This window comes from Tachypleus tridentatus, chromosome 2 (assembly GCF_004210375.1).
Source record: "Tachypleus tridentatus isolate NWPU-2018 chromosome 2, ASM421037v1, whole genome shotgun sequence".
NCBI classification, from domain to species: domain Eukaryota; kingdom Metazoa; phylum Arthropoda; class Merostomata; order Xiphosura; family Limulidae; genus Tachypleus; species Tachypleus tridentatus.
The window spans coordinates 56,141,732-56,165,202 of record NC_134826.1 but is presented as its reverse complement, the minus strand read 5'-3'; the positions used below and the strand labels follow the sequence as shown (position 1 = coordinate 56,165,202).

At 32.8% G+C, this 23,471-nt stretch overlaps 1 protein-coding gene and 1 pseudogene across 5 annotated transcripts in view; one reads left to right on the top strand and one right to left on the bottom strand.

Moving 5' to 3' along the window:
- The window catches only part of LOC143243888 (putative iron/ascorbate oxidoreductase DDB_G0283291), a 238,734-nt gene that overhangs the window by 96,723 nt on the left and 118,540 nt on the right, over positions 1-23,471 (top strand). The window lies entirely within an intron of this gene.
- Positions 1-23,471, bottom strand: part of LOC143243891 (ATP-dependent RNA helicase DDX3Y-like) — a 73,730-nt pseudogene that overhangs the window by 38,809 nt on the left and 11,450 nt on the right. The window lies entirely within an intron of this gene.

Here is a 23,471-nt window from a genome sequence, read left to right as displayed (position 1 = left end):
ATGAGGCTACGACAGTTGCTTTTTTTATGTCTCTGTGTGTGTAAAATTCCTATTATTTACTCTTTCCATTAATCCTAAACAGTCAAAGATCTTTGGATATTTTATCAAAATTCGCACCTAAACATTCTCCTTTCTTTCACAACATACTTTTCTCAGCAATTCAAAATTCTTTACAAACTTTTAAATTTCAAAACTATATATTTCAATATCAAAATTCACTTTCCAATGTTATAGCTTGTTGATTATGATTGTCACTTTTTTCTATATATAAAAAAATATTATCATTAGATTCATCTCTTTCCAAAATTGGAACATTATCGGCAAATTTACAAACACTACTATTTGAGAAATTACCCAAATCACAAACAATAAAGAACTTGCATCTTCCTAACCACTGGCCACATTTTTCACAGTTGCAAACTTTTCAACTTATTCGTTTTTTGTACAGCTTGTATTAAGTAGTACAGCTCTTAATGTAATAAGTTGACTTCATAAAGTTTGGTGAACTTATCATAAACATTACGTGTCATTTCTGTATAATAAAAATCTGATCTTTTGAAATAAAATATTTTTATCAAAGACATATCTGTGATACTAAAAAGCCATTTGTTGAGTTTAATCTGAGAGAAAAGTGATTTTCATGTTAAGAACCGAAATACTTCATCTTACAGTTTCATATTTTATTTGCACAACATCTAAAATCTGCAAACGGAAATGAAATTCGTTTTTCTCTTTGGATAACTTTATACTTTTATCTTCCCTTCTCCGATGCTACATATAGCAAAATAATCTGTATTGAAAATTAAAAGAACTATGCAATAAAATCAAAATTACTTTTATTTTTCTAAAATGACTGCAGACTGTAATATACAATTACTTATCTTAAGATTATTAGGCCTCTTAAGTTTTCACAAATGCTTTCATTTAACTTTGATGTTTTATCACTCAAACATGTTACTCTTTCTTTTGAATTTCGCTCAAAGCTACTCGAGGGCTATCTGCGCTCGCCATCCCTAATTTAGCAGTGTAAGACTAGCGGGAAGGCAGTTAGTCATCACCACCCACCGCCTACTCTTGGGTTACTCTATTACCAACAAATAGTAGGATTGACCGTCACATTATAATGCCCCCCCACGGCTGGGAGGGAGAGCATGTATGGTGCGACCGCGATTCCAACGCGCCACCGTCGGATTAGGAGTCGAACGCTTTAACGTGCTTGGCAATGCCGGGCCTAACAAACATGTTACCCAGTAGGAGTGTGGACTTTATTTCAGATTCTTCTGAAAGAGTTGTTTTTTCTATTATAATTTTTAAGTATAAATAAGTTAAATCGACATGTTTGGAAGTTTTAATTTTAACGTTTCAACTTATTCTTAATTGTTATTTCCTCCATAATTTCATATCAACACATACTCCTTATGGATCTCAAAATTTATTATCATTTAATATTTCTTGTATAAGTATCATTTTTTTTATTTTTATATTCTATTTACTTTTCTTAAAAATATCCTTAAAACAATAGGTAATTTTGTATTTATCTGAGCACTCTGTTGGTTTGCCCTCTGTATCTACTTTAATAAGTTTTTTCTGTGTTTGTTGTCCAGAAGGTAATTTGCACAGTTTTAAAACACAGATAATACTTTACGCAACACAAAAGAATGTTCCAAAATTATTATAATTTACTTAGCTTTCTAACTAAACTATAAATAGGTCAAAATTATTACTAATCATAGAACCAATTTCAGTTTGCACGTATCAAGATTTACTTAATAAATAGTGAATTTTACCACCGAAACAAAAACTGTAGACACAATAATGTATTTTACGAAGTGAACCTTCTATTAGCTACAAGCATGCATTTGTGATAAAATATATAAGAATATTTGATCTTTTACAAAGACTACCGAACATAAACTATAAACATTATCTACTCACTGTTGCTGGATATAGTCCATTACTACAGATGGACAGTAAGTCTGCAACAAGAATTAGAACAGCATTCAACTAATAGATAGTAACATCGTCAAACGTCCAGAATAAGTATATCACAAAAGTATTGGTAAACTGATTATTAGATTATAGATTATTGATTCGTTGTTAGGCCATGAGGAAAAGCTGTGATATTTATGTTTTCTCTCACTCTTATGGCTATAGATATTATTAAAATGACTTCACCTAATGGGTTAGCAAGATAAAATAATAAACGATAAGACTTTATAGTTAATATAGTTCAAGTAAACGTACGTAACCCGTGTTTAACAATCATTACATTAAAATAAATATTGTTAATTCATTTAGTTTACTCTTAACCATCTGATCCTATGTTATAAAAGAAAATCAACGGTCACAGTCCGTTTGTACAGTAAGTACTGTTTAACTTGTTTAAAATAAGTGGCTGAATCCTAGAACCTGTTACACAGAAACTTTTGTCTTGTAAATTAAGTATGTAAAATAAACCTAAGTTGTTTAATTTACATATAAGTAACTAACCTCATTGCAATAAAAGAGACAGAAAATACAAAATTATCTAAAATAGATTTTTCTCAGTATTTTCACCTCCATTCCATCACAGTCGTCTTCGAATAAGAACGTTTTGGTTCCAAAATCTCTATGTTCTCCAAAACGAGCAACATGAGGATTTTTCACATCTCCCACAGGAGGATAATACAACATTAGGAAGGATCCATCTTTTGTATTTTGTCGGTGTTTATGACGTTTCAAGAAGAAATCTTCCTCTACACCTATATTTAATGTCAAAGAAATGTCCAAATATGGAACTATTAATGATAAAATGTATTCAGTTATTTCGTTCCAATCTTTTAAAATATTCTGTTGCACAAAATTAAAATTACAGAAGACAGTTAGAAAGAAAATCAGAATGTGGGCAAGTTTTTATAAAAGAGTGCGATGACAAATTGGATCCACAGATCCAGGTCTGAGAAGAACGTTTTTAAAATAATTTAAAATGTAAATTAAATAAAGACATCAACAAACTTTACGGATGTGTCTCAAAGATGAGGAACTGAATAAATTAACTCATCTACTACTGTTGCCAGAACTTTCGAGAAACGGTTAACTAAAGACAGAGTGGCTGAAATACATTTAAGATATGCCTGTTTCAATCCCGGTGTATGTTCTTCAACTGGAAAATAAATAGTTTTCATCTGTCACAGTAAATGCTTCTTCCAACTCATACTCGACATCTGACTGGAGGCTAGGGTATAGAGAAAGTATTTCTTTTTTTGTTTATATGTTTTTAATGGTGCGAGTTGTCTTAGTAGCTTTTCGCAGTAAAACCTAAGTCACAAACTATATTAACCTTGTTGTTAGGGCAATCTGCGCATCGTAATATCGAAATCTTTTACTGAACATTCTTACCTTTTCCGTCGTTGGGAACGACTAGAGATTAGGCAGCTAATTATCACCACCCATCGCCAACTCTTGGGCTACTCTTTTACCAACAAGTAGTACGATTGACCGTCTCCCACGGCTTAAAGAGCGAGCATGTTTGGTATGACTGGGATTCGAACCTGCGATTCTTGAATTACGAGTAGAGTGCCTTAACCACCCGGCCATGCCCGACCAACATATTAAGTCATTACGCTACCAAACAATGTCTGAATTTGTATGATCCTATAATAAGCAATAGGTGTACAGACCATCATCATGTCCCCTGCTGGAATAATAAGTCTTCGGATATTTTACGCTAAAATCACGGCTTCGATTCCACTCGTTGGACACAGCAGGCAAGTGAGATCGTACCGAACACAATATTACAAATGTGGTCGAGCCAGTGGTCTGCACAATGAAACTATAAGTTCTTTAGGTCTGTATTCAATATTTCTGTAGATACAACTTAAATCTCTATCAGCCCTACCAGTAACAGCACCACCCTGTTTGTATGGCTTAAGAAATTGATAACGTACTACACTCATATTCCTTTATTTGTTAACACTATCAAGGTTATTATAATCCAATTTATAATTCAAATGATTATAACCCACATATATTATCTTGCATTTATTATAATTAACCCATCTGCCATTTATTTGCCCAACTCACTAAATGATCTAAATCATTTTGTAAAGCAGCACTATCTTCTTTACAGCCAGCAACACCAAGACCTCAGCATCATAACAAATTTTTAAATAATTTATTGACCATTCTTTTATCTAAGTGATTAATTTAGATCTAAAAGAGCAAATGTCCTAAGACTTGAGATATTAATCTAACTTAATTGAACTCCATTAATAACAATCATCTGTTCTCTTCCAACCAGCTTCTTGTCTATCCAATTAGCTTACCTATCCCAGATATCACTTTTTGTTTGTTTTTTCCAAGGACGTAGAGAAGTGATATACTGTTAAGCTCTACTGAGAGCTAAGTATCTATCGATAATAACTCATCGGGTTAGGTTTTCTGGATAAAGACGGTTGCGGAAATAAGTGAATAAAACAATCTTTTTTCAAAATATTTTATGTTCAGTCACTTGTACAAAAAGCGTTGTAGAACGCAAAAATGATTATTTAACATACTAGATTTTCAGGTATTCCGTGGTTTTAATGTATAAAAACACCACATTCAGATAAAGCGAGATGAGACTCTGATGCAACTTTTCGAAATGCACCAATACTTCGTTCTCCCTGTACTCGCACACCTGGAAGTGTAACCGTTGGTTTATTAAATTAAAATGATGGAAAAGTCATTCACTTCAACTACTACACAATACACTGATTTCCTGTTAAAGTTAATAAGAAATTAAAGTTGTCGTTATATATATATATAAATGCTTATAAATTACTTCGACAAAGACTTTGTATGATGCAACATGAAAAAGACTTCATCACCATCCAGCAATGGCTAACGATAAAGAATGTACAGTTAAACCTCAGAAAAACCACTGATGAATGATGCATTTTTTTATGTAACACGACACACGCATTACTATTATGTGATATTTACCAATAAATGTTTTACTCATCGATTTCCTTAATAAAAATAATGGTAAAGTTTTCCATTCTTTAAAACTACTCTCCTGTTTTTTCCTTCTGCCCTACACAAATACACTTTTATCATGTATGAAGTACGTCAGGTTTAGGTGGCATTGAACTCTTAAATTACCGAGCAAAATATGTGTGGGTATTAACTAATATATGCATATATATTTTTAATGAGTTGAAGGTTTATTGTGAGAAAACAATTTTCAATATCTTCAGAAACACTTGAAACAGAATGTATCAGGCAGAGTTTATCTATTAAATAATTAAATAAATTCCAGGTATTCGCCTAAAGAAAAAGTAACAACCCCTGAAAATATAACTTCCAAATAAGGCTATTTTTATCAGCTAACTTTTTCATCTCTTCTCTTCGAAACTACATATTCACCATGAATGTAACAGGAGAGATTTGAAATTAAAATAATTTAACCAAAAAAGAACTACACTGTTTTATTATTATTAATTATCCTTAATTTCCAAAGATATCGTTTTGCTACAACAAACATGAAAGAAATTCTCGATCAGTTTGAAGTGGAAGAATACATGATTTTAGAAACAAAATTAATTTGTTTGTTTGTTTTTTGAATTTCGCACAAACCTACTCGAGGGCTATCTGTGCTAGCCGTCCCTAATTTAGCAGTGTAAGACTAGAGGGAAGGCAGCTAGTCATCACCACCCACCGCCAACTCTTGGGCTACTCTTTTACCAACGAATAGTGGGATTGACCGTCACATTTTAACGCCCCCACGGCTGAAAGGGCGAGCATGTTTGGCGCGACCGGGATGCGGACCCGCGACCCTCAAATTACGAGTCGCACGCCTTAACACGCTTGAACATGCCGGGCCGACAAAATTAATATACAGGTATATAAATATCAACTCAAAACATACATAAATTTAGTGTTAAATACAAATATTTCAAACGTAATAAGAACTTTTAAATTTGACTTTGAAAGACGTATTTTGTTTCAGTTTTTTGCTCATAAAAATCTTTTAAAATTAACCACAATGTTACTGTTTGTTCACCAATAGTACATTGACTATCTATTTTCTTGATTATAGTCAAACTACTAAAAGTTTAAAGTAATGTTACAATACACGATCATCAAACTTTATTAACTTATAAAAATTTTAAACAGTAACCAGAGTTAGTCACTGGTATAAATACTTGTTTCTAATGCAAGTTTTTAACAAAAGGTTTTGTTCACCCACAATGGCTGAGACAGTCTTTTAACGAATGAACCACTCAATGTTTTCAACAAAATGACATCTTACAATCTATTATCACAAAATTAATGACCAGTCTTTAATACTTAAACACCTTTTAGCTGTATGCCTCAAAAGTTATAACCCCGTGTACGATATATTATAAAAACAAACGGGTCAACATACGTGTGTCTCGGAGTGTCCGAGCATGAAGCGTATGTAAGAACACTAGGCATATTCTGTAATTATCTCTTGCATATTCTTGTTTTCATGGAATAAAACTTTCCATGAAGAACATTAAATGAGGGTATTAAACTTCGAGAAACATTCATTACATCTACATTTTTATAAATATCACACGTCAAGTTCCTCATTATTCTATATCACGTGTTTTTGTGTATTCACTGAAAAATTATTGATCTTTTAACGGCGTCAAAACTAAACTCCCAGTTTAGTGTTAGCAATTCTAATGTTGTTATTACTGGGTAGCTAGTTGAAAATTTAGAACACGTCAAACCATGTTCTATTAACTTCCGTTTCTTAAAATTATGGAAGACAAAGGTAATTGAAAATAATAAAATAAAATTATTTGTTCTTCACCATAAATGAACATTATAATATGCATATACACGTAAATATCTTTAACTTTGATACGATTTTAATGAAGTAAAATAAGGTACAGCCGAGTATTAAGAAACAGTAAAATAAAGTGGCAGGTTTCAAGCAGCGGGCAACAGCAGGGTATGTGAAATGAATATCAGTGCTTCCCAAACTGTCACAGACTTTTTTGCAATTAAGTAAATTTTATTTATTAACATAAGTTTACTTTAAATTAATATATTTTTTTTAAAATTTCAAAGTTGATTTATTCGTTCGTGATACACAGTGAATTTTTTTACTTGTCTTAGTGAAGGAAGCGCTACTGGTCCAGCCATAGAAACTTGCAAGTGCTACAAATGGTTTGAGATATTAAAAGTGTGTCGTCAGTTACAAAAAGTTGGGAAACACGGCAGTAAATTACAATGGTTATAAACGAAGTAGTTTCATAAATCAAAATATATTAATAATAAATTAATGATGGATAAAGAAGAAAGCTTACAGTGCAGAAAAAAATGTTCAGTAATTGAGAACACAGAAGAGATCAATGAACAAAGAAGGAAACACCTGAAATCAAATGTTAATAAAAAAGTTATATATCAAGACTGAATAAAATCTGCAAAATAAAAGAAATGAGAAAATATCAAAGAAACAAAAAATTAAATAATTCAATAAATTCAACAGAGAATCTGTTTTTAGGATTTATTTTCCAGGTCAGAAATTATTTTAAAATTCTATACTATTTCTAACATAACCCACAAAACGTTTAACAATTGTGAAAAAAAAACCCAAAAAAATTTAACTGTACAAAAAAAATCAAAACAGAACTGGCAAGTTTCTAGTATTCATTAAAGTAAGTTTTACATATTTCCTGTGTTAATAATATCATTATCATAATGCACTAAAAATACAAACCGTTACACTTTGTACACAAGTTTAGAGCAACTACGAAACACGGTCACCTAAGTTTTTTTTTTAAAGAGTAATTGTTTGACTTGTCATACTAAAATATCAGTTATTTACCTGTTACTATTTAACTGAAGACTAACATATAATACACATCTTTAATTAGAAATTTCAGAATTGATTCAAATTCCACAAGAAAGTTAGTGCATAATATTCTAACCACCAAATAACAGCATTAGCACTGGGTAGTTATGTTATGTTTCAAGCAATCAGAAGTTTAGAAGAACAGATTTTATATGGTAACAATATAATGGAATATACAATAAAATCAGAGGCATATACATATTTCATAATATTATTGAGAGAAAACTTCATAAAGAAAGGTTAAGTATAAGCGTAAATATAGCATATTTGGAACTTATTAAGGGAAGAAGTTGGACTTATTACCTAGTGTTGGGTGATTGTTGAAAATGGAAAGGCTTTATTTGGTAAATATTTCATACAGTGGCGGCGCCAGTATATTTTCGTTGTGGGCGCTGAGGTAAACAGTGGAGGGGCTTCCCAAAATGCCATCAATATGAAGTACAGATGGTAAATTATAATAATGTAAATACTAAGGTACATTTCAGAAAGGTGTGCTATTTTAAACTGCGTTTTCAATGCAGTTTTCATTGGAAACTCATACTCTGATTAATAATTCATTATTACAAATTAGAAATAATCTGTTTATGAAAATATGCATATATGTGAAAGAGGAAGCTCACCTAAATTCCACCCAAGGTAATACATAATAATAAAGAAAATCAAGATTAGCTTAGAATGAACATTTAATATACCATTAAGAGTAAAGCTACAAATAAAAAGAAATATAACATAAAGACATAGTTAACATAGCAGAAACGAATTATTCCATGTGAAGTTAATACACTCTGATGAAAAGTAAGGTCATTATCAGGCTAACTATCTTTCATCATGTTGTGTTTATAGTCAATATTACTTCAAAACAATGCACCTGTTCTGGTGATTGGCAGCAAATGTGTCTATAACACTATCAATATCGAGTTGTTTTGCCCTCCTGGAGTTTAGTGATATGACAGCAAGGTTGCTGGTGCGGTTGTTATCATTCCTATTGCACAAGTATGTCTTGAGAAGCTTGAGACATGAGATACTTCTTTCACAGACAGCTGGAGTGACAGACAGGATCACAGCGATGCATACAAGTTTGTGGAGATCCATGAAGGCATCCTTGTAAGGCTCCAGCATGGTTTCAAGCTCCAATGGTTTGGACACTTCCTACCTCTTGTCTTTCTTAATACAAATAATCTACGTTTACCTTTAAAGTTGGTGACGTACAGATGATCTATGTTTACTCATGAAGTTAGTGGCGTACAGATTATCTATGTTTACCTGTAAAGTTAGTGTAGTACAGATGATCTATGTTTACTTATGAAGTTAGTGGCGTGCAGATAATATACGTTTACCTCCAAAATTGGTGACGTACCGATGATCGATGTTTTTTTTTTTATGAAATTAGTGACGTACAGATTATCCATGTTTATCTACGAAGTTAGTGACGTAAGATGAGCTATGTTTATATATAAAGTAAGTGAGGTACAGATGATCTGTGTTTACCTATAATGTTAGTGACGTACAGATGATCTATGTTTATATAATTTAGATTTATTCAACAATATATCTCTTGTACGTATTATTCTTTGCACACAGACATTAAGATAATGATATAATAATAATGAATTAAGAAGAAAATGGTATAAAGTGGTAAACAGGTAGAAAGGGTTAAATGCCAACAAGCTACATGTTAAATATCTATTTATTTACATGAAAATGATTCGTCAAGACTGGGGACCTAAAGATGAACCTTCTATTGTATGAGAACCTCATGCGCAACTTATAACAGTTTTGTAATGGTATTAATATAAAATAAATCTGTATTTCTTATCTCACGCGCAGAACACGATACATATTATCTATCAGGCTGTTCTTATTGTTTTATTCCCATCTGCACATTATTTACCGCATTGAATTTAACCTCGAATTTTAGTATAACCTTGTAGTAAATTTTTTAATGTTTTATTTTGTAATGGGGTTAATAGAGAAAATGTAATTTTTTGTTTCACGCTGAAAAAAAAATGACGAGGCAGAGTTAATTATTAGAACAGGTTGTGGTTGATGGCACTTCAGTTGTGTGAAAACGACCAATTTAGTTCTAGAAAAATGAGAAGAGAATTATTCCAAAGGACCAAAATAGACGTATAGAGGTTGCAGTGTGAAACAAGTGCATGTTGTACCTTTGTGTTGACGTAAAGCTAAAATTACCTGCTGAATTCCTGTTATTTTTAAGACTTAAAACTTCGAGAGTATAAAGTATTATCTATTTTTGTTGGTTTCTTTTGCACCTCCCACCACAGTGGCACATCGGAATGCCTGCGAATTTACACCGCTAGAAACCGGATTTCGATATTCGTGGTAGGCATAGCACAGATGACCCATTGTGTAGCTTTGGGCTTAATTTCAACACATATTTTCTTTGGCAACGGATCTTTGAGTATTGTCAAATTAAATACGTTACGCTGATGTTATGTTAGTATTTCCTTGTTGAGCAGAGAGCTACACAATATGCTGTTCGAGTTGTGATCACCTGAGGTATAAAATCCGATTTTTAGCGTTATAAGCTTTGAGGCTTATCGTTGATTCCTTGGAAGAGGAAGGAGGTTGCTAACATTCTTATAATCTTAAGTCGTTTTTTTTTTTTATATAAATGTGAACATTTATCAGCACAAATGGCCTTTAGCTGACTCGTGCAACCAAATCCCAATTTCCGTACAATAACAGCATGGCTAGGACGCTCGATTTGTGATTTGCGGGTCGCGGGATCGAATCCTGACACCAGATATGTTTTCTTTACAATCGTAGGGTCATTATAATGCATTTTAACTCGAACTCTAAAACGAACCAATATCAAGTACCAGAAGAATTTCACCTCTTTTTACACCTATATATTTTTTTCAATTATGTTTTAACTCATTGTTCGCATATTAATTTCTTCTAATAATCAAGCCTACGAAACTATTTCCCATCACAAATGTAGACTAATCTTGTCATTATTTAGTGAACTTACTGTTCATTCTCTCAATTAACATAACCGTCTATAATGACAGGGAAATTGATGTTTTACTTCTTTTGGCAACTTGAGAAACTCCTTGAATTTCTTATGTTTATCGGATATCTTTGAAAACACAAATCAACCAATGTCAGTTTTGTGTTAAGCACACAATAAAAGTGGAGTTTAAAACTTTCACACACGCAAACATCAAAATATTATTAAACCTATACAAATCGATAAAACGCAATGAGCCAATTGAGTACACACTTTGCATTAGGGTGAGTTGTGACAGATACATCTAACCAAATACCTAAAATGCCAGTTAAAGTTATCTGAATCTTTCGTAAGTATTAAAATGAAACATTAAAGTAACTATTTATCTCATCTTCTATTCTAGTGTAGTTGTTTGGTGCATCAGAGACTGTTATATTAGAACAGGAAAACATTGATAAGAAATTATTTGGATAGTCACACAACCTCGACACCTCCAAACAATATATTTCAAACCAAAATATTCTTACAATTGTTATGGTGTGTATATTTAAGCTGAAAAAGCATAATTGTATTTAATTATGTTTGTGATAAGCTGTTATTATATAGGTTTCTTACGTTTTAACTGTATTGTGTTTCTATTTGGTATTTTTAGGATTTTCCAATAAAAGAAAAAGTGTAAGGTATTCCAACAGCACTAAGTATGTCATTAAATACAGAATATTACGGACACAATAGTGTTGAAATTCTGTTACATACAATTTTTGAAAACTTCTAAAGGACAGAATATCGAATTGTTTTCTGAAACCTATAGTAAGCCTAATACTAATATATTACGTCAAATACAATTAATCAAAACACACACACACACTTCAAATGAGAAATTTCCTGATGTCCATTAACACTTGTCACAATTACAAAGTAAATGATATCTCCCCTTTAATTATTGACATTAAATATTTTTATGTTTTATTTCACAAACATTCGAGAAATATTTATTAAAATACTAAAAATGAGTTATAATATACAAGTACTGTAAGAAATAATAAAAGTTATTAAAAGTTCGTCCTATGTCATTGTGTGCTTCTACGTTATTAACATGCCCAAAATCTAAACCATGTTCATTTACTAGCTTTACTGCAGAAAATTATGCTAATATTACGAATGGAAGGATAGGGTTACAGAACACGCCAGTTTGGAAGGAAAGAGTAGATAAGTTATTTTTATTTATTCTATTGTATTGAAGTCTTTAGTTTAGCAATAATTGTGGAGTGGACAAATTGAACGTTTTTTCTGTCAGGTACAAAGAGTCCCCGCATTTGATGTAAAATGTTTGTATCTTAATTATTTTTCTCGAATTAAGGTGACCGTAAGTTTCTGGTGCTGGGACCTTCAAACAGAAAACGAATACGACGCTATAATATTTATTCTTTGTATTGTAAGCTATATTTAATCATTGTCTTGAGTTATATCTTCAACATATTAATTTACTTGTTTGGTTGAAGTACGACATTGCCTGGTCACTAGGTATCTGAGCTCATAATCTAAGTATTACAAATTCAATTCCCATTCTCCAACATGCTTGCTTTTTCAGTCGTGAGGTCATTATTAAGTGGTATTCCTATGTCCATTAAAACTTTGTATTCCTCGGTGGTGAGGGAAAGTGACTTGTAATCTGAGGACTCCAAGTTCAAATCATGTCCCTGAACATGTTGATTGTTATTATTTCACCATCAACCAATATAAACCATAGGAAAAAACATCACCACCAAAGTACGTCTGATACCAAATGCATCACCTCAATTCCTGAAGTTGTTAAACATGAACTTCTCATAGTGACAGTCTAAATTATTTGAAAGACTTAAGCGAGCAATTACTAACACAGAAAAGCAGGTGTTTCTTGATAGGATATGTCACACATGATCATTTAAATCAAATATATATGGAAAAAGAGTATTTATAAGTGATACTGAAAAGAGGAAACTGTGATAGCTACAGCGAATATTAATATAACAAAGATACAATGCCTTAAGGACGTGTGTTCAACCAAAACAAATCAAAGGAACCACAAAGAACTAACGAAACATCAAAACGATAGAAACTAGCTGAAAGTATGGGGCGAAGTTCACCGCGAATACACCATTTGTTTCAAATTGGTTAAGAAATTCATTATTTGGACGTAGTTATCCATAAGTTTACTCGCTTATTGCTGAAAAAATCTTTGTTATGTAGGTTGACACTTGTTCTACATCTATAATCGTTTGCCCCGGTTTGTTAATGAAAGATTGGAAATTGCGTCTTCAGATGAAGCGAGAACTGAAATTAATGCAAACAAAGGATGGACATTTCGTCTAATAATTTGTTGTCTTATATTCACTGACTAAATTATTTAAATTTTTTTCACATCAAAAACAATATCGAAACTTTGTTAATAATAATAATAATAAACACTATTTTAAAGTTTATTCGATTGGACAAAAAGTGTTTTACGGTGAGAAAAATATTTTACAACATACCAGATTTTCAGGAATCCCGTAGTTTTTAATGTATAAAAAACCATATTCAAACAAAGTCCGATGAACTTCTGATGCAACTCTTCATCATCAAAATGCATCATTACTTGGTTCTCCTTGAACCTGCACGCCTGAAAGTGTAAACATTGATTTGCTAAATTAAAATGATGGAAAAAATCGTTAACTTCAAACGCCATAAAATATACTGAGTTTCATAGTTGTTGTAACTAACGGTCCACCGCTGGTACAGCGGTAAGTCTACTGATTTGCAACGCTAAAATTAGGGGTTCGATTCCCCTCTATGGACTCAGCATGTAGTCTAATGTGACTTTGGTATACGAAAGTACACAATTCCGACTAAAGCTTTGTTTGTTGTATCTCTACAAATGACGTCAAAAACACTTAGTAATGACGAACAACAGAGATGAATAATTGAAAGAGCGTTATACGCATTTCTTAGAAAAAACCTCTCCCAGACCCGTAACTAATAATATAATTTATTGTGAATGTAATATGATACATTCGTTAATATTAGAAGATAATTACAAGTAAATCGTTCACTTCCTGATTTCTTGAACATCAGTAATAGGAATTTTTTCCATGGTTAACAAACACGTTTTTCCAATTCGAACTTTTTGCTAATCTCTAGACTGTGTTACAATCGGGTTGTTTAGAGGCCAGTATTACAGTATTAAGGCTGTATATCAATTTAATCCCTAAATTGTCGATTGTAACTGCCTTAAATAGGTGATTGACTTATCTCTAGTAACAGTTTCTCAAGTTAGAGGGCAGTAAAATGTTTAATTTCGTCGCATTCCTCGTGATTTGATTTCCTTCCAAATGATACGATATGTATCAATTCTAGATCATATCGCACAAGAGCACTGTCGTAATTGGTCAATCCAAAGATCAGAGTTATTGTATTGCTGTGACGAGAATAACAGTGCAAATAAGATTTATTCATCTGAGAGTTTTTGGTTTAATTTACAAAATAAATAGAGACCAATGTATTTTGTTGATACGTTCAGCTGTTATAGCAATATTTAATATGTATAGTGGTATTCAAACGGTTTATCTCAAGCAACAATTTAGTTTGTGTTTAGATTTTATGGAGACGTCAAAATAAAACGGGTAGAAGACGTAAATTCCACAGTTATAAAGCAGCAAAGTTAATATATGGGATTGTTTAGACACATCTAAATGGGTTTATATAAATCATGCTAAATATTAACTTTTTTAAACATGTTTACTGGGATATAAATCTTTATGTGTATATATTTCAACTTTCGTAACAAAATTATATATTTGGTGTATTGTTTTAAACTAGAGTGACTAAAGATTAGTGTAAAAGCTACTAAAATATCGAAATTAAACATATAAATAATTTGATATTTCGAAGATGATGGCTCTTTGGAAGGTTCTCAAAAGTTTATTCACAATACTTGGAATCGTGGTTGAACATGTAAAGGTTAACTATACAGGGAAGAGTGAGTCAGAGGAACTCATTGATAAGTTCAAAGGGTTGATAAAATGATTTAAAGAAAATGGCCAAAAAATAACTGTGAATATGAAATTTTGAATAGATCACTAGGGCTAAATCTAGGCTTAAATTAAAATGTAAGGATGTGTAGGTTAGAAAGCTGGACTTGTGGTATTAGTACAGTAGGGGACCCGGCATGGCCAGGTGGGTTAAGGCGTTGGCTTTGTAAGAAGAAGAGTGCGGGTTCGAATTCCCGTCGCACTAAACATTTTCGCTCTTTAAGCCGTCAATCTCACTATTCGTTGGTAAAAGAGAAGCCCAAGAGTTGGCAGTGGGTGGTGATGGCTAGCTGTCTTCCCTCTGGTCTTACACTGCAAAAGTAGGGACGGTTAGCGCAGATAGCCCTCGTGTAACTTTGCGCGAATTTTGAAAAACAAACAAACGAAGTTTAGTAGAGTCCGCATGTGGCACAGCAGTATGTCCGAGGACTTATAACGCTAAAATCTCGGTTTCGATACCTCTGGTGGGTAGAGTACAGTTTAGATAGTAGAGTGGCTTGATGGATGAAAACAGAGGGTTGTTATAAATAGTGTTTACTCAAACTAAATTAATATCAAAAGTGGTGTACCTCAGGGGTCAGTGTTGGGATCACTGTTGTTTTTTATTTAAACCAGTAAAATAAATGAAGGAATGGCAAATAAATTACTTGAATTTATTATGATGTTAACTTCTTTCGTGTTGCTGGCTGTGAAGAGGATTCTGCTCATCTACAAAAGGATTTAGATCATTTAGTGAGTTTTAGAAATAAATGATATATGGGTTTTAATAATGATAAATGCAAAATGTTCTATGTGGATTTTAATACTTTAATTATAAGTATAATTTGGATGGAAATAACCTTAACAGTGTTATAAAAAAAAGGGTCTGTGTACTATGGTTCATCAGTTTTTTTTAAGCAATGTGTTGTTGCTTGTGGAAGGATAAATATGATTTTAGGTTGTATATAAAGCAATGTTGAATAAAAGTCTAAAGAAGTTATAATTTTATTATAAAGATGATTTATTAGGTCACATTTGAAGTATTGCCTTCAGTCTTAGGCTTATTATCTTAGGAAAGACATTGAATTGTTGAAAAGGGTTCAGAAGAGGGTTAATAAAATGGTACTTGGAATGAAGGGGTTGGCATGTGAGTAGAGGTTAGTTTGTTTTGGATTTCACGCAAAGCTACACGGGGGGCTATCGGCGCTAGCCGTCCCTAATTTAGTTTTGTAAATGTAGAGGGAAGGCAGCTAGTCATCCCGCTCACCGCCAACTCTTGGGCTACTCTTTTATCAATGAATAGTGGGATTGATAGTCATATTATAACGCACCAACGACTGAAAGAGCGAGAATGTTTTGTGTGACGAGGATTCGAACCCGCGACCATCGAATTACTTGTCATGTGCTTTATCCACTCTGCCATGCCGGATTCGAGTAGAGGTTAAAATTAGGGTTGGAGAGGATCTGAATGAAATGTTCAAGATTGGAACTGATGATGTTGATGAATCAAATTTTTCGTACCTAACATCGATAATTATAGAACTGGGTGATACAAATATAGATTTAGACAAAGTAGACCTTGTCTTAGCTGAAGACAGTTTTATTTTTCTAACAGGGTGGTTGCCTTGTGGAATGGGTTAAATTAAAATATTTTGAAAACAGTAAATTTGAGTGAGTTAAAAAAATCTTGATAAATATATATATTATAATGGCCAACTTTTTTTTTTCAATTTAATAGGTTAAGTTTGGCTCTGAAAATGAAACAACAGAAATATACCAATAGCTTACTTCATGTCTCTAAAGATTACGTTAAAAAACATTTTGTAAATATTGTTTACTGTGCAATGTCATTTACGTTTTCACATGCGAAGACATGCGTAAAAGGCCACGTAGTAATTAATATTATATCGGCATGGTATCTAAAATTACTTTTCATCTTTTGTTGTGGTGATAATTAAAATAAAAAAAGAAGAAATAACATGGTGAGGTTATACGGGTAGTGAAATCAATATAACGTGAGAATCAATACAAGTCGAAAGCTCTGAACTTTTGGAAACCATGAGAAAAAAATGATCGACTTTGCTTCTCGTTTGAGGTGCGTCTACTTCTGTGTAAGTTGATATGGTTGTGGTTTTATTTACTGACACTGGTGTAGCATATCAGTGAAACGAATCCAATGTATTGACGTATTCGTACACCGTACCACTTCAACGGAACAAGAGTTCATATATCATGGGTCAAGCTATAAACAATTTAGTTGTTTTTCTTTTAGACCTTAATACCAGATTTTAGTTGAAAGCCCTATCAACCACATCAGCCGCAATAATAACCATTCAATAGACGAGAGCAGAGGAAGAAACTATACTTTACTTAAAAATCTTTTTAGATCTAATAACGGCTGTTAAAAACTGTGAAAGAGAAAGACATACAATGGAACCTTTAATGGTAATAATAATAAATAAATAATAAGAAAAAAACATTACATTTTATACTGATTCTTCTTGACTTTATCCGCGTAAATATAAAGCTTATATTTCTATTTCCGTTGTTTTTTTTCAACACTGATGTGCTTATGAAATCTCTACGGTATCGACATGAAGCCCCTAGCGGCACAACAGTAAGTTGTAGGATTAATAACGCTAAAAACCGCGTTTCGATGCTCGTGGTGAGGACAGCAGAGACAGTCAATTATGTAGCTTGCGCTACCTGAAAACAGACAAAATATCCACATGAAGCGAAACAGCGGTAAGTCTATTGACTTATAATGCTAGAAACCAGGTTTCAATATTTGCGATGGAAAATAACAACAAAAGATATTCAACTTTGTAGTTTTGTGTTTAACCACAAGCATACAAACACAAAAAATTATGCACATTAGAAACACGATAGGTTAGTTTCAATTTGACTCTCAATTCACTAATCGCAGTCCTCCCCTTTCCCTCCCAGTAGCAAGTACTGTAAATATTGCTTTAGGCAGTAAGTACCACACAGGTAGACAGATGGACAACGTTTATCAATACAGATAGCAACATCAAGTTTCTTTCTTACCTCCTTCTATATTTGCAGATAAAATAAATATTATGAGATTTGTTTTTGTACAGTTTTTATCAACGTAGAATTCAGGTAAGTTCAGATATTTTGTTCTGTTCAGCGTCAAAATACTTTCCAATTGTTAAAGAATCACCTTATCTTCATATATTTCACAAATGGTGGGCTCTGCATATCGTATCATGTGAAGTCATTTTGCTCTTCCATATTTGACAGCAGCAATACAACAAAGAAAAGCTCAATGGATGAAAATTCTTTCTGTTTTAAGTTTTTTTTTAAATAAAATATTATTTCAAGCCCGTGAAACCTTTTCCCGACGGAAGTGAGAATGAATTTTTAAAAGTTGCTTCATATTTCTGTTATGAATGTTTTTTGTTTTAAATTCGCGGAAAGCTACACGAGCGTTATCTGTGCTAGTCATCACTAATTTATCAGTGTAGGACTAGAGGGAAGGCAGCTAGTCATCACCACCGATCGCCAACTCTTTGGCTACTCTTTTAACAATGAATAGTGGGATTGACCTACTTCTTGCATAATTTTCTCGTTTCGAGATTGTTGTCACTGGTGTACTGTCATCTGGTATTGTAGGTTAAGCCAAAATTTTGCCGAGGTAGCAGTCTGTAAAAGTATTCCGTTCATGTATAACTCAGTTGAATCTCTTTTTTAGTTTACTTAATCTTCTGAATAGTATTACTTGGTATTTTGGTATGTTTATTTTTTTCTATGTTTTGACAGTATTCCTCTAAGTTGTTTAGGACTGGTTGAAGGTTTGTTGCTGCTAATGAACGAGTGTAGGAGCTTTTCCAGACCGCTACATCGTAAGCATATTATGACGCAAAATCTATGTTTAGGTCCGATAGTGGCAAATTACCCACGTACGTGATAAATAAGTTTGGGCTAACTACCGTGATTACGAGAAAACCCACTTGTAGAGAAAATTATATATTTAGAAACAACTGGTATGAGTAGAGAAAGCACTAGTAGAGAAGCGAACAATGTTTCGACCTTCTTCGGTCATCGTCAGGTTCACAAAGAATGAAAGGGTTACTAACCGGTAGCTGACCACATGTTTGAAGGCGGTTGTGTAATTTTGTGTAGGAATGTAAAGGGCGTGCTTATTTGTTAGATATATTTATTAATATATAAATGTGTTCCTACCCTTTTTGTTTTTCACATCTTATTTCATATGCTTTCCACTCGTCACATTTTGATAACCAGAAGGATTTAGCAAAAACAACTTCATCAAATAGATCATCAACATTGATTGCAGCATTTCCAAGTGTTTCACTAATTTTTCAGCTGCTGCTTCTATATCAGGGCTACACGAAACGCTTTTTATCTAAACAAAGTATTCCCCACCACCAAAACAGCTCAATATAAGACAGGCAGCAATCATAAAAACTGGTAAATTCCTTCCTAATCATCAGTGATGACGATAAAATCTACTTGTAGAGAAAAATATATATTTAAAAACGGAAGGTATGAGTAGAAAAGGCACTAATAGAGGAACAAACAACGTTTCAACCTTCTTTGGTCATCGTCAGGTTCACAAAGAAACAACGGGTTACTTATCAGTAGCTGACCACATGTTTGACGGCGATTGTGTAATTGAGTGTAGGAATGTAGAGGGCGTGCTTAGATGTTTGATTATATTTATTAATATAGGTATAAAGGTGTTCCTTTGTATTGGTTTATTTTGGGCTTGAGTTCTTGTATAAGTAAGACTTATTTAATTTTGTGTTTGTTTATGTTTGTTTCTTTATGTAGTATTTGAGTGTTGTCTATGGTTATGTTGTGTTTATTTGATTTGCAGTGTTCGAAAACGTAGGAAAATGACTTTTTGTGTTCTTTGAATCTGGTTTCCATTTTTCTACTTGTATCTCCAATATAAAAGTCGTGGCAGTTATCACATTGTATTTTATATATAATGTTGGTGTTGTGTTTGTCATTGTAGTTTTTACATAGTATAGACCTAAGTTTTCAGTGATGTCGAGAAAACCCACTTGTAGAGAAAAATATTTATGTAAAAACGGCTCGTTTGGGTTGAACCTGACGATGACCGAAGAAGGTCGAAACATTGTTCGCTCTTCTACCAAAAAATTTCTCAACCCAAACGAGCCGTTTTTACATAAATAGACCTAAGTTTTGTGCGAAGTTCTTGAATAAATTTAGTATTAACTGGAATGTCATATTTTGGTACTAGTTTTTGGCAAATGTTGGTTATTTTCAGCTGATGTCGGTAATATATGGTATGCAGTCGTATATGGTTTCGTGATTTTTTTAAATCGTTGGGTATATTTACTTTTGTTAGTTGATTTTGCTTTCTGTCTAGGTGTGTGCGTATAATGTTTTCTACGGTTTGTGGAGGAAACTTATTGATGTTGATAAAGTATTGTTTTATTTTGTCTAATTCGTCGTTAATTTTATCTGGTGAGCACAGTTTTACAGCTGTATTTATTTGGTTTCTTAGTATGTTGAGTATTGGTTTTGTTTCATGTGCTGAGTCCCAAGGAATGTAGAGACCAGTTTGGGTGATTGTTCGGTGGATTTTGTTTTAAATTGTGTATCGGTTTTGTAATTTTGAGGTTAAGAAATGATATTTGATCACTTTCTTTCTATTCACATGTGAAGTTAGTGTTGGGGTGTATAGAGTTGATGTGATTGAAAAATTAAATGTGTGTTCTCTAGATGTGAATTCCGCTATCGTGTCCTCTACATATCAAGTAAACACCACAACAATTTACAGCAGAGTACAAGTGGTCAACTAAAGTCCTCAATAATTTAGATCAGCATATAAGTGTTCAACTGAGGTCTACAACAATTTACACAGCATATAAGTGTTCAAGTAAAGTCCAAAACAATTTTAATCAACATACCAGTGTTCAAAAAGAGACAACACCAATTTCCAGGAACATTTTGCTCTTAAACTAGAGACATAACAATTTACAGCAGTGTACTAGTGTTAAAATAAAGACCACACAACATACAACAACATATCAGTGTTCAAGTATCTTCCACAACAATTTAAAGCAGCATACAAGTGTTCAAGTAAAGACACAACAATTTACAACAGTGTACTAGAGATCAAGTAAAGTCCACAACACCTTAAAGCACTGTAGAGAAGTTCAAGGTAGAGTGAACAAAAATTTAGAGCAGGGTACAAGTATTCAAGTAAAGTCCTCAACACTTGACAGCAGCGTATAAGTGTTCAAATGAAGTCCACAAAAGTTATAACAGCATACTAGAGTTGAAATAAAGTCCTCCAGAATTTACAGAACATTACTAATCTTCAAGTGAACACTACAACAACATTCAGCTGTGTATAAGTGTTCAAGTAATGTCCAAAAATATTTACAGCAGCATTGTAGTCTTTATTTAAAGACATAACAATTTACAGCAGTGTACTAGTGTTATGTAAAGACCAGAATAATTTACAGGAGTGTACACGTTTTTAAGTAAAGACTACAATAAGTTACAGCAACGTACAAGTGTTCAAGTAAAGTCCACAACAATTTAGAGAAGCATACAAGTGTTCAAGTAAAGACTTAACAATTTACAGCAGTGTACAAGTAGTCAAGCAATGTCCCAAATAAATCACATTTCACAAGTATTCAAGTAAAGATTACAACAGTTTATAGCAGCATACAAATTCATGTAAATTCCTCAACAATTTACAGCTTTATACAAGTCTTCAAGTTATGACCACAACAAGTTAGAGAGGTATACAAGTGTTCAAGTCCACAACAAATTATAGTAGCATCCAAGCGTTCAAGTGAAGTTTACAACAATTTAACAGTTAACTTTCTTTATTTAGTCTTTCCATGACTACAACAAGGACCCACACCACACACAGCCAACTCTTGGGCTACTCTTTATCAACAAATAGTGTAACTTACCACAGTGATATAACTATTGCCCTCGGTGGACTCAGCAAATAGTCCGATGTGGCTTTGCAATAAGAAAATACACACACATACACATAATGATATAATGCATCTTTAACGAGAAAGATTCGAACACATGATCCTCAGCTTAGAGTTATGTATTCTAACCACAAACTAAATCTCCCTTTTTCAAAATGTTATGTGCTTATATAATATCGAAAGTTAACTAAAGCTTGAGTCGTTTGGTTTGAATTTCGCGCGAAGCTTCACGATGTTTATCTGCGATAGCCGTCCCTAATTTAGCAGTGGAAGACTATGGGGAAGGCAATTAGTCATCACCGCCTCCCGCGCACTCTTGGGCTACTATATTACCATGATAAAGATATAATACTTTACTGTTTGGGTAAAATTTCTTTCTCTTTTTCCTCTTGAAAATTTATTTCAATTGGTATTTTACTTACACTGAATGTCATCTGCACATTTCAGGGTTATATTCCTTGGTAGAATGACCTCTTTTGTGCTACGTTTTAAAATTTTTCTTCCCTCTATCTGTTTCTACTACTTAACCTTTGTATTTCAACAGCTCAATCAAGAAGAGAGCCATAGGGAGAATATATGAAGTTCTTTCGAGTTGATTTGTCCAAAATTGAGGACTTTTATGACACAACTGATCTTCATTATTAAATATGTTCTTGACACTGAAAACTGGGTTTTGAAAATTGGGTTGCAATACGTGAATGTATATAAAAACCGCGAAAAAAAACAGTTTTTATGCGAGATAAGGTGAATGATGAAAATAACAAATTAATAACATAGTACTGTTCTCTATGATTCCGTTCAAAGTTTTATCAGTTAAGAGGAATATAGAAATTTATATTTTGTTTTCTTAATCTCTATTTATTAAATACATTTAAAAGTGATAACCCATCAAATTATTTGATTTCCTGCTATGCATAAAAGAACTGACCCCGTCATACCAAGCATGCAGGTTCTTTCATAAGTGGAGGCATTATTAGTGAGTGTTAATCCGAATATTTGTTGATAAAAGTACAGGCCAAGAGTGGTTGGTGATGAATAGCTGTCTTCCCTCTATTCTTTCACTGCCAAGTTAAAAACAGATAGCACAAATATTCCTCGTGTAGGAAAACAATTTTTGCATTGTATCAAATTTCTTAATATAATTCAATTGATAAATGTTTAAGATGTTGTTTCCGGAGTGGATAGAACAGGAACACCATATTACATTGTCTTGCGTCAAAACAGTCCAAATATAATGTTTTTAAAAGCTTATTTCGCACAAGAAAAGTGATAATATGTCACCTCTGTGTTGCAACACGATAGTAAATATGTACAAAACAATAAATTCACAACTATTCATTTATTAATGTATTAAAACTACAGTTTCTTCTTCTTAACTGGTATATATTGCGATGTTCTTGTACACAAAATTTGATATTAGAAACTCATGTATCATAACATATTTGTTGCTTCAGTGTATTTGACTTGAAAGTTCCAGTTATCTACTATATACTTTTTTTTCTGTGTTTTCTCATTTCAAACTTACACTTAGAACTGTCTGTACTGAAGCGACCTCAGGAATTGAACTATGAATGTTAAATGTCCTAAACTTGCCGCTGAATCACCGGATATTCTTATTTTAAATGTTTGATAATTTTACTAAGTGAAAC